The sequence below is a fragment of the Harpia harpyja genome, chromosome W (genome assembly GCF_026419915.1).
Source record: "Harpia harpyja isolate bHarHar1 chromosome W, bHarHar1 primary haplotype, whole genome shotgun sequence".
In the NCBI taxonomy this organism is placed as follows: Eukaryota; Metazoa; Chordata; class Aves; order Accipitriformes; family Accipitridae; genus Harpia; species Harpia harpyja.
In genome coordinates this window covers 968,598-985,438 of record NC_068968.1, presented here as the reverse complement: position 1 = coordinate 985,438, position 16,841 = coordinate 968,598, and the positions used below count along the sequence as shown (strand labels likewise).

The 16,841-nt window shown below is 43.6% G+C and overlaps 1 protein-coding gene across 1 annotated transcript in view; it reads left to right on the top strand.

The window, feature by feature from the left end:
- Window positions 1-16,841, top strand: part of UBE2R2 (ubiquitin conjugating enzyme E2 R2) — a 102,512-nt gene that overhangs the window by 1,068 nt on the left and 84,603 nt on the right. The window lies entirely within an intron of this gene.

Genomic DNA, 16,841 nt, shown 5'->3' with positions numbered 1-16,841 from the left:
CAAGAAATCTGGTATTGCCATCCCAGAAAGGAACTGAAGGGAGCAGACTTAAATTCTCAAAACAACTGGAGGAGGAATTGCATGTTTTTCTTAAAAGAAGCAATTAAAAAAACCTTGGTGCTTGCAGAAGATATGTTGCATTGGGCATACCTCTTTGCACTTGATGTCCGCTTAGTCTCTGGCAAAATATTGTCCCCTTCAGCTTGCTTCTCCCAGGAGTTATCATTTTAGTAGTGGCTCCTGTGTCTCCTGTTTCATGCCCTTTGACTTCTGTCAAACTGAAAACATTTTTGGATGATCTCTTCGCTTGGCTAACGTGCCTCTTGGCTTCTCTGGGTCAAGGTTTAAGAGCTTTGTTCCACAAAACCAAAATAACCTGTAGCTTGGGGAATAATGTATTTGAGTCGCATTCAGTTTGGCCTCATTATTTTGAAGGAAGAGAAGGCTTTGGCACAAGGCTTGCCTTTTGTAATGAGTTGGCTGGCTTACTCATGTAGTTGTGATGGGTATATTCTTAGACTTGCCTCCATTATTACTTATTTAGGAAGTTGCTCTAGTCTTGGGTTGGTAACTGGGTCATTTTTACATCCAAATGGTTTGGTGACCTCTTCCTGCACTTACATTGCTCATCCATTTTTTTTCCAAGAAATCATAAGGGGCCAAAATACTTTTGTTTGGTTGGGGAGCTCTCTGGACTGTATGTTTGTAATTGTTCCTGGAAAGAAGCTGAAACAGCCTGTGAAATAATCTGGGGATGTGCATTAACAAGTGTAGATTTAGGCAAGGTTGCCAGGTGCCTTACCTCAGTGTTATAAATGTGATGTATATTTTTTTTGGTATCTTATGTCCTTGAACTGTTGTGCCTTTCTTCTAAAATCTTCTGACTGATCCTCTGATACTTATTTTGAGTGGGAGACTAAGGTCTCATGATGCCTTCACCCTCCCACAGCAGAGGGTTTCCCTTCAAGTGGCATGGCTGGAGTCTGTTGTGTTGTTTCTGTCTCCTCTTTCCTTGGTGAGGAGCTGTGCATGGTGTTTTTTGTTTTGGTAGTGTTTCATCTTTAGTTATGCATCCTAAGTTCTGAGCCACTGAAAAAGTGGTCTTAGACCCTCATTCTGTCCCTAGGGAGGAGGAGTCCTGTTGTCCTGAGAAGTGATGTTCTTGGCTTGCTTTGTATTAGGCCTTCAGGCAAACCTTTAGATGTGTTTAGACTTGGCTTACTGAATTGTTTAGAGGTAAGATTAATACCCTAAACTTTATTTGGCGGCGTGACTTCTAGGATATATTCATAGTGTATGCAAGGTGAGCACTAGTTCAGATCAGCATCTGATTTATTTTTCAGGTTTAATGGCTTGATGAAACATCTAGCTTCATCTTGTTTTGTCTTTTTAGTTTCCTAAGATTAGGTAAGCAGGATAAGGAATACGTAATTACAGGATGTAACTTTTCTTAAACTTTGTGGTGATGAGAGTTTGGGAATTTTCTTCTGCTTGAGGTGTGGTTTGAGGGTAAGAACTGGAGGGAAAGTACAAGGGCTTCTAGTTAAGCTCAAGTATAAATATTTTGAGGAAAACCTGTGTTTAATGTGACTTTCTTTAATAAAGTGATAGTTGATTGGCAATACAAATGCTTGATTTGTGCTCTTGGAGCTGGTAACATCAGCTTTTGGCACCTTGTTTATTCTTGGAGAAATATGACCTTTCTCTCTGGGTTGTTGAACTAGCTGAATAAACTGAAATGAGGAAATTGCTCTTTGCGCCTCCTTGACAGGAGCTACTGCTGTTAAAAGCTGGTTCAACATTTCAACAGATTCTGGTTTCAGTTGCTAATCCTGTAACTCTAGCATTTGATAAATTGAAGCAGAAAACATGTCCCCCTGAATGTTTGTTTAAATGGTAGGTTACTAATACCTTAGTACTGGCTATAAGTCAGGGACTTCTTAAAAATTCAAGCATAGCATCTAAGCATATTCTATCAACTAATATAGCATGCTCAGATCTGCTGCAGTGCTTCATAGTTTAGGACCTCCCAGCTAGATGGAAAGGGCAGCAGCCTTCAGAAGCAACCACTGTGTGAAGAGCAGCTTGTATCTGTGAGGGATAGGAGCAGTCCTGAACTGCAAGCCCCCCTTATGCAATCAGCTAAAGGTGCACATCTGCAGTGGAGGTTGTCACAAGTCTAGGTGTTTCTGCATGGCTGTCCTTATCCCTGTCATTATCTAGTGACTTTATGTGGCTATTCAGTATGATAGGGAATAATGTTTTGGGCAACCCTTTGCTTAAGTTCCTGATTACCACCCTCAAGGAAGGAGTTGAGCTATTTCATGCACTGGTTACCTCTCATTCCTTGCTGGCAAGGCAAAAGTAGCTCAGGGTTAGTGATGTTAAGTCCTCCAAAGAGGTCCAGTGATAAGAGCAAATGTCTGTCCCTCAGCTGCTGTCATCAAGAAATTGCCAGTTTGACTAAAGTTTCTGGCAGAATCGGTTGCGTTGGGCTACAGGTATTTGATTGCAATAGGTGAACTTGGTTTTTGGTCACTGACTCATTCAGAGCTTGTTTAAGGGTGAAAGGTGGGTAGACCTTGTGTGTCTAAGATGTTGATTTGCTCACAGCTGATTCAGTTATTGAGGCATTTTTTTGAGTGACAAAGGGAAGATTTTTCTCATAATGAAATGCTTCATGTCCAGGTCATAGATAGTGCCAGTTGCTGCTTAGGTCAGCTGGGAAGGACATAGTGTGATAAGACAGGTCTTTAGATCAGACTCCACTGGGCTATGTGGTAGTTCTGAATTGCTCTAGAAATGATGTGAATGTGTCTTTCTGGATTTGCAAGCGGTGCCTGAGCAGTAGAGAACCAGACTGCTATAGTTCTGCAGATTGTGTGAGCAGTTCATTGATGCCACCTTTATACCATAGGTATCTTCCATTCAGCTGAGAGGGTTCTCTGCTACATGGCAGAAGAACTTCTTCACCTTTAATTTTGGCAGTTGATACTTAAATGGGGACCACAACAACAAAGGTTATTAAGCTGTAATCTGGTGATGATAGGTGCTAGTTGGGATAGATTTCAATGGCTGAGGGTTGTGCATGGTGAAACTTTAACCATCTCAATTGACTGTTGATTGGTCTCTCTGTCTGCCTTGAAATCCAGTGTCTGTCTGTGATGCTTGGGCCTTCAGAGCCTGGAGGCTGATAAACCTCTGCCCAACGCTTTGATCAAGTGATATTTTCAGGATACTTGCAGAACTATTAGAAGGTGCTTCCTGATGGCTTACTCAAAGCTCTGTGTGTTTTGTCCAATTGCACCTTAGCATCGCAGCTTTTGATTCCTTTTAAAAAAGGAAAATCTTCTCATTTTTATAGTTAAATGGTATTCTTGTGCTGGGAGCAAATATTTCAGGGAAGGTGCAAGTGAGAAATTATACAAGTAGAAACTTCATTATTAAATGCATAGCATTGTCTAGAAGCATGGTTTGACCAAGTATGCTGTGTCAAGAAGCATGTTTAATGTAGAGCAAGAGTCAATATTAAAAGCTCCTTTGATTTTAGGCTGGGTGGATGAAAATTAATACACCTAACATGAAAGGAAGCAAGAAAAATTAACTGCATTGTTAGAGTTGCTATTTGATAGTTTTCAAGGCAATTTATTTCATAAGGTATTTTTGCTACTTGAAGGAGCAAGTCTTGACACAAGTTTGGGGGGGGAACCCAAGCATTAGGATTAGTTTTATCAAGTAATTTGGGGGTTAAATACTTGTCAAGGCATTGTTTTCCTTGCTTTAACTCATTAAGTGTGCTGTTTAGAGTTCTGTATTGTTGGATCTCGGCTTCTTCCAAGTGATTTGTTTTGATTTCAAAGCAATTTGCAATATGTGGGAGTCATTTTTTTCAGAGCAGTGAATTGATATGGAACTTCTTACAGATAACTGATGGCAAGTATTAGCACCATGTTTAAAAGTTTGATATTGTAGGCTACTTCCCAGAAAGCTTAAAATTAAGCAAATAAAAGCTGTAGCTGGTAGAACATTTAACTCCACAAAAATATTCCTTGGTGCCAAGGAAAAAATGTGTGGTACTCAGCACAAAAAGCTGCCTTCCACAGGCCTCTGTGTTGCAAGGTGCTACAGAGCTTCTCTCAGTGTACTTAATCTTCTATTTTTGTTGCCTTTTAGGTATCATTGATGCTAATAAGCAGAGGTTTGATGCAGCAAAGGGATATGGAACTGCAGGTGAATAGAGCCTGGAGTTGCTTGCTCCAGGTCTGAAGAGCTCCTGTTCAAAGCAGGCTATCTCCAAAGTGAAAGAGCTGCTAAGCTGTCTGCAGGGAGGCAAGAAACTTCAGATGTTGGTTCACTGATCATAAGCACAGTTATGATATCTAACTCTCGGGCCTGGGGAATACCTGATTGACCCTCACTCTGCTGTTGCATGTAGTTTTTTTGGATGGTTATGTCTGTGGGCCCCACAGAACCCCCCAGACAACTCATCTAGCCTGTAGCCTGTTTTGGACAGCTGCCTAGCCTCAGGAGGCAAGGTAATGATGGTAGCCAGCTCCTAGTCCTTTCCCTAGGGCTCCTCTGATCCAAGTAGGGTTATTGTGTATGCTTAGAAGCACAGATGGCGATTTCCAGTTCTAATACTGCCTGAAAATACAAGATCATGTGCAATTAGGTCCTGTTGTATGGCAAGAGGAGAGCTGTAGCACAGCCCACCTCTGCCATTAGAGTAAAAATGGAAAGCTTTCCATTTGGAAAGATTGAGCACTGTTGGTTTGCATAATTTTTCCATTGTTTGGCTCTATTTCCATGAGTTTGCACAGAATGATCCTTGGATAAGGTAAAATACAACACAGAATTTTTCTTGGATAACAATGCAAAAAAGAACTGCGCTGCTTAAAATTTCTTGCCAGTCTGTTCAAGAGACAGTAACTAAAAGCACGTAGATGGCTTTAGATCTGGTTCATATTATGGGAATTAGTGGAAGTTTTTGACTCTATAGTGTTAGAAGGGTGGTGTTCTTAAGGATTTACTAGGTGAACAAAAAAAATTAAGATCTCCAGTATTGCAGTGATGTTATGCCAGTGAGTGTGGGACCACATCTGTAATTTCTCAAAAGCTCAAACATGATTTTACCTTGCTGTTTCTGAAGTTGCACTTACACTGCCTGCTATTTTACATAGTGATATATTCACACTGAGCATCTTCTTTTTAATAGCACTTTAAGTCTACTGCATGATGCTCACTTTGCATCTAGAGGGTAGGAAATGTCAGAAACAAAACACTTGCAGAACCTTAACTCTGATCTTTGGTATGCAGTTTGGCTGTGTAGTTTATGGCCATCATCAGGTATTCATAGTAATGAATAGTATAGACTAAACGGTGGAGATTTTATGTTGAACTTGTGTAACTGAGTTAGTTGGAAATGTAGCAGAGTTACAAATGGACTGCAGTGTGGATGGACTAGAGGTTATATGACTCATAATATAACAGGTCCTCTTATAATTTGGGCTGTGTATGATCAGATGTGTGCATGCACATATGCATGTGCACAAAATTAGCTTGCTATTTCCAGAGTACGACTTCACTTTTAAAACCTTAGTGTTTTATCCAGCATTTTGAGTTAGAAGAATTGCGGTTAATTTTACTAAGCTTTTGCAGTAGTGACTTACTGAGAATGTTTCATCTCACCAGGCCAGTTTAACAGTAATAACTTTGGCATTGTGTACCCTCCCCTGAAGCACTAGTAGCCAAGATGAGCCAAATTGATTGCCTCTCTCCACATTTTCTGAAATATTTAAAATGCATAAATATTTGTCCAAAGTGGCCTACAAATAGAAAAATGATAAAGCTACTGAATTGGGGTGCATGTAGGATATTTTTGAATCTTGATTGACTTGAAGAAATATGACCTTAAGACTTCCTGGATGTTTGGTTTTTTTAATTGAGGCTATTGCATGGAGAACAAGGGGCTGTCTTAAGTGGGTGACACTTTCAGATATCATGGTATTTGTGATTAACAAAGAGAAGGCTGCCTGGCAGGCAGGCTGTACCTAATTCCTTAAGGTTTTAGTACTAAAAGCATGACATGATGTGTTCCCATTGGTCTGTTTTGTTCTCTTAAAATTATACAAGTTAACTTAGAAATTCAGGTAAAGGGCTCTTGCTTGGGAGGTGAAACTTAAGTTCATAGCAGTAGGGACATGTTTGCAATAGCTATGTGACTCTTTCCCAAGTTAAGATATATATCCTAGTTAAAGTATTTAAAACATGTGTTTTAATGTTCATTGTGGCAAAATATTTGGAGGGGTTAAGATGCAAAACCCTTTGCCAGAGTATTGGGACAGTATAAGGACCAATGTTTAGCCAGTTGTGCCACTTGAGTCGATTCTTGTGTGATATGCTTGTCCATTGTGCAAAAATTCTTGTTTTTAAATTAATTCTTAGATGACTTTGCAGCTAGAAACCTTTTGCTGTCAGACCTAGGCAAAGGCTGAAATAATATTCTCTTTTGCAGCACCCTTTTTGGCCTTGTCAAAACAAAAGCCATGCAATGGAGTAGCTTTGACTTATTTTGTGAAGACGCATTTGTTCTTGCATAAAGTCTGCTTGTATAAGCCTCCAATTCATGGATGTAAACTACACTGGTGTGCAAATGTTTGCTTATCTTGGCTAGAATAACTATCTCTAAAAGCACTCACCTTTATAAGCAGCCCATTCTTTTAATAATTTTTTGAAGAAAACTGAATTTCATCTTGGTGCTTGTGGTTACTTCTCTTGCAGAATAGTAGCTGTACCCACACATAGTAGCTGAATGCCTTTTCAGTGGTGCATTAAGCAGTATAACTTGAGAGGTTAAGGTCTCTTTTGTACCTTTTAAGTGTCTTGTAGCTATTATCTAAATCCCTTTTAACTTGTCATTCATGTGGTAACAAAATGCTCATACCCAAAAGCTTCAGATAAAGGTGTGTGGTACTTTTTAGTTAAGGTGGAAAGAGGTCTTGTCTGTTCTTAATATTGCCACTTCAATGAGATCTCTGCCTAACCTCATTGGGTTTTTTTTGTTGTGACCATAAGTTATTCAAAATGCTAAGCAAAAAAGGCATTGAAGTTCAACTCTTGTTGAAAACTTAGTGTTCAAATTCAGTGGATGATGGTAATGTTTCTTCTCTTGTATAATTCTGTAAGTGTCAAGTGGCTGTTTCTTGAGGCAACCACAGTCATGTTTAAACAATTCTCTATAGAGGACCTGTTGTCACTTCTTTTTTTGAAAGACCAGTGAACTTCTAAATGAAACTAGGCATTTTTTTATTGCTGTATGATCTCCATTGGAACATATAAAAAAAGTTTTGAGACCAACATATGGAATGATTTCCATTTCTCAGTGTCTGCCAGAAACCTGAAGGCTTATGTGCTTCAAAATTTGACTAATATACTTTCCATGAAATTTAACTTTTTCTTTTCCCCTGTCAGTAGCAGTCTTTTGTGTGGAAGAAGCTTGGCTGCCTTTGGCCTGAAATACAGCAATAGCGGCACTACTGGGGGAAGCTGGATAGGTGGGGTAGACTTCACTGAGGCTGTGAACATTTTGGCTTTTATATTTTGGAATCAGCTGGATTATTTTTGAAAACTTGTTAATACTGAAGCTTGTTTTGACTCTCAGAGGATTATGGGCAGACTCATCAGGAGCTAAAGACCAGCTTTGGCAGGGTCATTGTGGAATGTCACTCTGGAGCTCTCTTAAATGGCAATAATAGCATGGTTCATGGTCTTGAACCCATATCATCTATGGCTATTCTCCAGTTGGAAAGAGATCATAGTTGTATTGGCTGCTACTAAGGAGGGATGGGGTAAGAAGGCTGCTGGTCTTGGCCATTTTCTTCTGGATGTTATGGAATAGGTCTGGCTTCTAGTGCTATTAGAGGTGATACTTGGATTTCACTGATTTGAAGTAGCCCCCTTAATGTTCAACTTGGACAAATCATTGTTAACTTTCATCCAAGTTGTAGGCTTATCCCATACTTGCTATGTATTTAGTTGTTCACTTTGGCTCATGTCTCTGGTGTGAGTGATATGCTTATGTTTGGGCTCTTCAACCAGGGACCATATCTTGCCTGCAAGGGGCAACTAAGTAACATGCTGGCAATCAACAAAGGCTGTGAAAAGCCATGCTGCTTAATGGTAATGTCCTTGGAGACCACAGCCAGGCTGGCTGCTGTAGGTATGTGCTGCCTAGCTTAGCCAGGAAGCTTCCTGCTGGGAGCTGTAGGCATGTTGCTAAGTGGTAGATCAGGTCAGGTTGGGGTAAGGGTAGTGAGTAACCATACCAAAGCATGGCATTCCCTGTTCCCAGGCCTCAAGGGGGTGCAATGAAATGTCACATGGGCATATCTTCAGCATGTGCACCATACTTGATATCTTGCCTGCTGTCCAAGTAGGTAATGCCACATGCTGTGGGGTCAACTCTGTGCAATGGCAAAGGCATGGAGGAAGGCTCTAGTATGCTTGGCCACAAAAGATCTGTCATTGTGATGCTACCAGGCCTCTTCATCTGTCTTGGTCTCTGGGAATCCAAGCCTATCTCGGGTGTCTCCCTCTTCCTTCACTTCTTTTCCTATACTGAACTGACTGTACTTTGGGGCATGACTTGAGGGCTGACATAAGGTCACCATGTGTGACTTGATTAGAGCTCCTGGTATCTCAGCTGTGTTCTGTTTCATCTTCCCTTCTGCAGCTATTGGCTTTGAGCATGTGGATGACTTCCAGCTATTTCCAAGAGAACACTGAAGTATTTTTGACCTGCCTACTCCTAACCAACACTTCTAAAATGGCTAGTTTCTGCTATTAAAACAAAATTAAGCTTGCTGGTGATGCTAGGAAGAGCCTGTGAGTTTTACTTAAGTAAATATAGCAAAGCTCTGGATGGAGGTTAGTGAATAGAAAGAAACTTGAGGTGTTGGAAGGCTGCATCAATTCTGTATCTAACTCTTGTATGCACCAATTCATTTGTGGTCTCCTAGCTGTTTTGTTCAGCATGCATTAGTTCATAGCTTGGGGGGATGAGTAAGTTTTGGGGTTTTTCTTCCTTTCTCTTGTTAAGTATAGAGCAGTGACTTCTATACTCTAGAAAGAATAGATGCAGTATGTTTCCTGGAACAAACTCTGTATGAATAGTGGTTTTCTTGCATTGTTGTAATCTAAACTCTATTATAAATCATTTTATTAAAAAAAAATATTATGAAGGAGGTGTGTTATGGCAGAAGAACATGATGATGACATTGGGTAGGAGAGTCCCTATGTTCAGAAGGGACTTCTGTTTTGTTAGACTACTTTTATGTGATTGTCCTGGTTTCAGCTGGGATAGAGTTAACTGTCTTCCTAGTAGCTGGTACAGTGCTGTGTGAGTTCAGTATGCAAGAATGTTGATAACACTGATGTTTTCAGTTGTTGCTCAGTAGTGTTTAGACTAATGTCAAGGATTTTTCAGCTTCTCATGCCCAGCCAGCAAGAAGACTGGAGGGGCACAAGAAGTTGGCACAGGACACAGCCAGGGCACCTGACCCAAAGTGGCCAACAGGGTATTCCATACCATGTGATGTCCCATCTAGTACAGGAACTGGGGAGTGGGGGCAGGGAATGGCCGCTTGGGGACTGGCTGGGTGTCGGTCAGTGGGTGGTGAGCAATTGCACTGCGCATCATTTGTACATTCCAATCCTTTCATTATTGCTGTTGTCATTTTATTAGTGTTATCGTTATCATTATTAGTTTCTTCTTTTCTGTTCTATTAAACCGTTCTTATCTCAACCCACGGGTTTTGCTTCTTTTCCCGATTTTCTCCCCCATCCCACTGAGTGGGGGGGATTGAGTGAGCGGCTGCGTGGTGTTTAGTTGCTGGCTGGGGTTAAACCACAACAGTCCTTTTTGGCACCCAACGTGGGGCATGAAGGGTTGAGATAACGACAAACCTGACCAGAGCTTGTTAAAACAAATTTGTTATAAGCATTCATTATATTGGTCTAATAGTTGCTGGTCACTATGTTGATTTATGTGTTCTTAGAGTTGTTGCTCTGGCTTTTAAAGTTCTGTTATGTATCACCTCGCTTGCTGTATGTAGTCCCTCTTCTGCTGCTTATCATCCGTGGGAGGTGGATTAAGGTTTTTGCTTTGATGTATTGTATAACACTGGTTTATGGTATGATAAAGTCATCGGTTGTGGGATTAATCTGGTATTTGCACTCAGCATTGTCACCTTTATACTCCGGGAGCCATGTGTGGGAAACTATTAATAAATTACACCATTTACATTTCCTCCTTGGAAAACCAGTCTATGGGTGGGGTACCTTTCTTCCCCTCTCCTTTCTCCTTCAGTCCAGTTACAATGGTGTTTGAGAATTTTGAAAAATTTGAATACTCTTGGGATGTTGAGACCAGCATGGTCCTAGCCCTACTGCTAGGAATTAGCATGCTTCTGAATGTGGTTCAGCTCTTGTTTAAGGTTAAACAACTATTTAAGAAAATCACCCAGAGATCTGCCCCAAGGCTGGATAATTATGAGTGGCAGGGTGTGTGGGGTAGTATGGGCAAGTACCTAGAAAAGTGGGCACCTCCAATGTTTTGGAAATTCACCCCTGAACAAGTGCAGAATCCAGAAGAACTAGTAAAATATTTGGAAAAGGTATGCTGTCACCCTTGCAACTCCAGAGAGATACAAATCACTGCAACGTGCTGGGGCCTGGCCCATGCCCATCGAGCCCTGTTCGACACCACTCAGTACCCTCAAGGGGAAGAGAAGGTCTCTGGACCTAACAACAAAACGATAAGCACTGTGGTTACCCAAACCTTGGCAATGGGCGCTGTGGCCCCTCCAGCCCCAGCGACAAGCACTGTGGCTACCCAAACCTCAGCGACAGGCACTGCAGCCCCTCCAGCCCCAGCAACGAGCACGGCAGCTACCCAAACCTCGGCAACGGGCACTGAGGTCCCTCAAGCCCCGGTGACGAGCACTGCTGCTACCCAAACCTTGGCGACAGACACTGTGGTTATCCAAAACCCGGCGAGCGGTACCGCAACTGAAACAGCAGACCAACCTGCACCAGTATCACTTGCCCCCGTACACAAGAAGAAATATAAAGAAAAATCGGTTTGCTTAGCGAAGGATGAAGGTGAACCAGGGTCATCATGGGAACAGGAGGAAGAGGCAGAACCAGAGGTAATAACCCGATCCCTATCCTTGAGTGAGCTGTGGGATATGCAAAAAGATTTTGGCCGCCATATAGGTGAGCATATTATCACCTGGCTCCTCTGATGCTGGGACAATGGGACTAATAGCTTGGAATTAGAAGGCAGGAAAGCCAAGCACTTGGTATCACTTGCCAGGGAAGGTGGCATTGACAAGGCAATTGGAAAAGGGACACAAGCCCTCAGCCTCTGGAGGTGACTCCTGTCAAGCATGAAGGAAAGGTACCCCTTCAAGGAAGATGTTATGTGTCAATCAAGCAAGTGGACCACCATGGAAAGAGGTATCCAATACCTGAGGGAATTAGCTGTGCTAGAGACGATTCATTATGACCCGGACAACCCACAATTACCCAAAGATCCAGACGAAGTCCAATGCACACGACCCATGTGGTGGAAGTTTGTACGGAGCGCACCATCATCCTATGCCAACTCACAGGCAATAATGACCTGGAAGGACAAAGAGGCACCGACAGTGGATGAAGTGGCTCGCCAACTCCGACAATACGAAGAAAATCTCTCCTCCTCCCTACAAGCCTGCATCTCAGCTGTGGAGAAGCTGTCCCAGGATTTCCAGCAGTTCAAAGAGGATATGTCCTACTCCCCAGCTGTAAGGACCAATGTCTCAGCTATTAGGAGTGAGTGCTCCTCTGCCTGAGAGACAGAATATACAAGGTACACACCATGAGATGCCCTGTGGTTTTACCTATGTGACCATGGAGAGGACATGAGGAAATGGGATGGAAAAAATACCTCAACACTAGAGGCATGGGTACGTGAGCTGCGAGGAAAAACCACCACAAAAGGGGAATCTACCAGGAAAAATGCCGCTCCAGTTTCCAAACAGAGTAGAAGGGCTGATCTTACTTCTCATCCTCTTGAAGGGACTTCTGAGCCAATTTTACAAGAAGTGGGTAATGGATACTCTGGCCAGAATTAGAGGGGCCCTGCCTCCAGCCAGGTGGAGGAAAGGGATAACCGGGTCTATTGGACTGTGTGGATTCGATGGCCTGGCACGTTAGACCCACAGGAGTATAAGGCTCTACTAGACAGTGGTGCATGGTGCACTCTAATGCCATCAAGTTATAAAGGGGCAGAACCCATTTCTATTTCTGGTGTGACAGGGGGATCCCAACAGCTAACTGTATTGGAGGCTGAAGTAAGCCTAACTGGGAATGAATGGCAGAAACACCCCATTGTGACTGGTCCAGAGGCTCTGTGCATCCTTGGCATAGACTATCTCAGGAGAGGGTAATTTAAGGACCCAAAGGGGTATCGGTGGGCTTTTGGTATAGCTGCCTTGGAGACGGAGGAGATTGAACAGCTGTCTACCCTGCCCGGCCTCTCTCAAGACCCTTCTGATGTGGGGTTGCTGGAGGTTGAAGAACAAGAAGTGCCAATTGCTACCACAACGGTGTACCAGCGGCAATATCGCACCAACCGAGACTCTCTGATTCCCATCCACAAGTTGATTCACCAACTGGAGAGCCAAGGAGTGATCAGCAAGACTCACTCACTCCTTAATAGTCCCATATGGCCAGTGCGAAAGTCTAATGGGGAGTGGAGACTAACAGTTGACTATTGTGGCCTGAATGAAGTTACGCCACCGCTGAGTGCTGCTGTTCCAGATATGCTAGAACTTCAATATGAACTAGAGTCAAAGGCAGCCAAGTGGTACGCCACATTTGACATTGCTAATGCATTTTTCTCAATCCCTCTGGCAGCAGCAGAGTGCCGGTCACAGTTTGCCTTTACTTGGAGGGGTGTCCAGTACACTTGGAATCGATTGCCCCAGGGGTGGAAACACAGCCCCACCACTTGCTGTGGACTAATCCAGACTGCACTGGAAAAAGGTGAAGCTCCAGAACACCTGCAATACTTTGACATCATCGTATGGGGCAACATGGCAGAAGAAGTCTTTGAGAAAGGGAAGAAAATAATCCAAATCCTTCTGAAAGCTGGTTTTGCCATAAAATAAAGAAAGGTCAAGGGACCTGCATGGGAGATCCAGTTTTTAGGAATAAAATGGCAAGATGGGCGTTGTCAGATCCCAATGGATGTGATCAACAAAATAGCAGCTATGTCTCCACCAACTAATAAAAAGGAAACACAGGCCTTCTTAGGTGTCGTGGGGTTTTGGAGAATGCATATTCCAAATTACAGTCTGATTGTAAGCCCTCTCTATCAAGTGACGTGGAGGAAGAAAGATTTTAAATGGGGCCCTGAGCAACAACAAGCCTTTGAACAAATTAAGCGGGAGATTGTTCATGCAGTAGCCCTTGGACCAGTCTGGGCAGGACAAGATGTTAAAAATGTGCTCTATACTGTAGCTGGAGAGAATGGTCCTACCTGGAGCCTCTGGCAGAAAGCACCCGGGGAGACCCGAGGCCAACCCCTGGGGTTTTGGAGTCAGGGATATCGAGGATTTGAGGCTTGCTATACTCCAAGTGAAAAAGAGATATTGGTAGCATATGAAGCATATGAAGGAGTTTGAGCTGCCTCAGAAGTGGTTGGTACTGAAACACAGCTCCTCTTAGCACCCCGACTGCCAGTGCTGGGCTGGATGTTCAAAGGGAAGGTCTCCTCTACACATCACGCGACTGATGCCACGTGGAGTAAGTGGGTCGCACTGATCACACAATGGGCTCGCACAGGAAACCCCAGTCGCCCAGGAATTTTGGAAGTGATCACGGACTGGCCAGAAGGCAAAGATTTTGGAATGTCGCCAGAGGAGGAGGTGACACGTGCTGAAGAGGCCCCGCTGTATAATAAACTGTCAGAAAATGAGAGGCAATATGCCCTGTTCACTGACGGATCCTGTCGCATTGTGGGAAAGCATCGGAGGTGGAAGGCTGCTGTATGGAGTCCTAAATGACAAGTTGCAGGAACTGCTGAGGGAGAAGGTGAATCGAGTCAGTTTGCAGAGGTGAAAGCCATCCAGTTAGTGTTAGGTATTGCTGAAAGAGAAAAGTGGCCAGTGCTCTATCTCTATGCTGACTCATGGATGGTGGCAAATGCCCTGTGGGGGTGGTTACAGCAATGGAAGAAGAGCAACTGGCAGCGCAGAGGCAAACCCATTTGGGCTGCCGCACGGTGGCAAGGTATTGCATCCTGGCTAGAGAATCTGGTTGTAAAGGTATGTCACATAGATGCTCATGTACCCAAGAGTTGGGCCACTGAAGAACATCAAAACAACCAACAGGTGGATCAGGCTGCCAAGATTGAAGTGGCTCAGGTGGACCTGGACTGGCAACATAGGGGTGAGCTATTTATGGCTCAGTGGGCCCATGATACCTCAGGCCATCAGGGAAGAGATGTAACATATAGATGGGCTTGTGATCGAGGGGTGGACCTGACCATGGACACTATTGCACAAGTTATCCATGAATGTGTGTCGTGGTTTAACCCCAGCCAGCAACTAAACACCACGCAGCCGCTCACTCACTCCCCCCCACTCAGTGGGATGGGGGAGAAAATCGGGAAAAGAAGCAAAACCCGTGGGTTGAGATAAGAACGGTTTAATAGAACAGAAAAGAAGAAACTAATAATGATAATGATAACACTAATAAAATGACAACAGCAATAATGAAAGGATTGGAATGTACAAATGATGCACAGTGCAATTGCTCACCACCCGCTGACCGACACCCAGCCAGTCCCCGAGCGGTGAATCCCTGCCCCCCCCCACTTCCCCGTTCCTAAACTGGATGGGACGTCACATGGTATGGAATACACCGTTGGCCACTTTGGGTCAGGTGCCCTGGCTGTGTCCTGTGCCAACTTCTTGTGCCCCTCCAGCTTTCTCACTGGCTGGGCATGAGAAGCTGAAAAATCCTTGACTTTAGACTAAACACTACTTAGCAACAACTGAAGACATCAGTGTTATCAACATACTTCTCATACTGAACTCAAAACATAGCACTGTACCAGCTACTAGGAAGACAATTAACTCTATCCCAGCTGAAACTAGGACAGTATCCACCCCTTATTCTATACCATTGATGTCATGCTCAGTTTCCATACCTTCAGTTACATCCCAGTCAGTCATTATTAGCTTTTCCATCCCTTTGAGACATATGAACAATGAGATTATATATATATATGTATACACACACAGAGATATCATTCCTGTAGTTTATGGGTCGTGTTCATAAAATGTTCGTTGAGTTCATTTAGCTCCCAACTCTGGGCTCCATCTGTCATACCAGTCTTTCTGGGCAGGAGGGATGGTGCAAAGTCCTCTCAGTCGGTAGAGCAGGATTGGGCTTCAGTGCGGTATGACAAGCAGGTGACATTGGACACAGCAAGAGGATGATGTCCACTGTTGGATTGTTGCATGCTGGAGTCAGTTCTGGTTCCATCACTACTGCGCTTCGCTCAGTTTTATCACAGTTCATTCTTGCTTGATCTAAGTGATTCTTACTGTAGTACTAAGGATATAGCATATAACAATTATAGTAATGATAACATACACTAGCAGGGTTATATAGCAATTAACATCATACAGTTTAATTCTGGCTATTCTCACCTAAAATCAAATCCCCTTGAGGCATGCATTGGATTTCCCCATCTTTTCGCATCACCCAACAAGTGCACCCAGGCCCCTGAGCAAAAGCAATCCCACAAATGGGTTTGCCTTTGCCTGAGGCAGGAGTAACCCAGACTGTCTTCCCTAACATATTTTTTACATGCACTACAGGGACTTTATCCCCTTCTACAGTACGTAAAAATTCTGACTGGGCAGGGCCACCCCGATTGGCAGATCCTCTGGTGTTGACTAACCAGGTGGCTTTTGCCAAATGTGTATCCCAATGTTTGAAAGCTCCACCTCCCATTGCTCTCAATGTAGTCTTTAACAGTCCATTGCATCACTCAATTTTCCCAGAGGCTGGTGCATGATAGGGGATATGATACACCCACTCAATGCCATGCTCTTTGGCCCAGGTGTCCATGAGGTTCAGAAGTGTGTCCCATTGTCCAACTCGATTCTTTCTGGGGTGCCGTGTCACCACAAGACCTGCTTTTCAAGGCCCAGGATAGTGTTCCGGGCAGTGGCATGGGGTACAGAATATGTTTCCAGCCATCTGGTGGTTGCTTCCACCATTGTAAGCACATGGCACTTGCCTTGGCAAGTTTGTGGGAGTGTGATATAGTCAATCTGCCAGGCTTTCCCATATTTATATTTCAGCCATCGCCCTCCATACCACAGGGGCTTTAACCACTTGGCTTGCTTGATTGCAGCACATGTTTCACATTGTCCTGGTTTCAGCTGGGATAGAGTTAACTGTCTTCCTAGTAGCTGGTACAGTGCTATGTTTTGAGTTCAGTATGTGAAGAATGTTGATAACACTGATGTCTTCAGTTGTTACTAAGTAGTGTTTAGTCTAAAGTCAAGGATTTTTCAGCTTCTCATGCCCAGCCAGTGAGAAAGCTGGAGGGGCACAAGAAGTTGGCACAGGACACAGCCAGGGCACCTGACCCAAAGTGGCCAACAGGGTATTCCATACCATGTGACTGGGGGGAGTGGGGGTGGGGGAATCACCACTCGGGGACTAACTGGGCATCGGTTGGTGGGTGGTGAGCAATTGCACTGTGTGTCACTTGTATA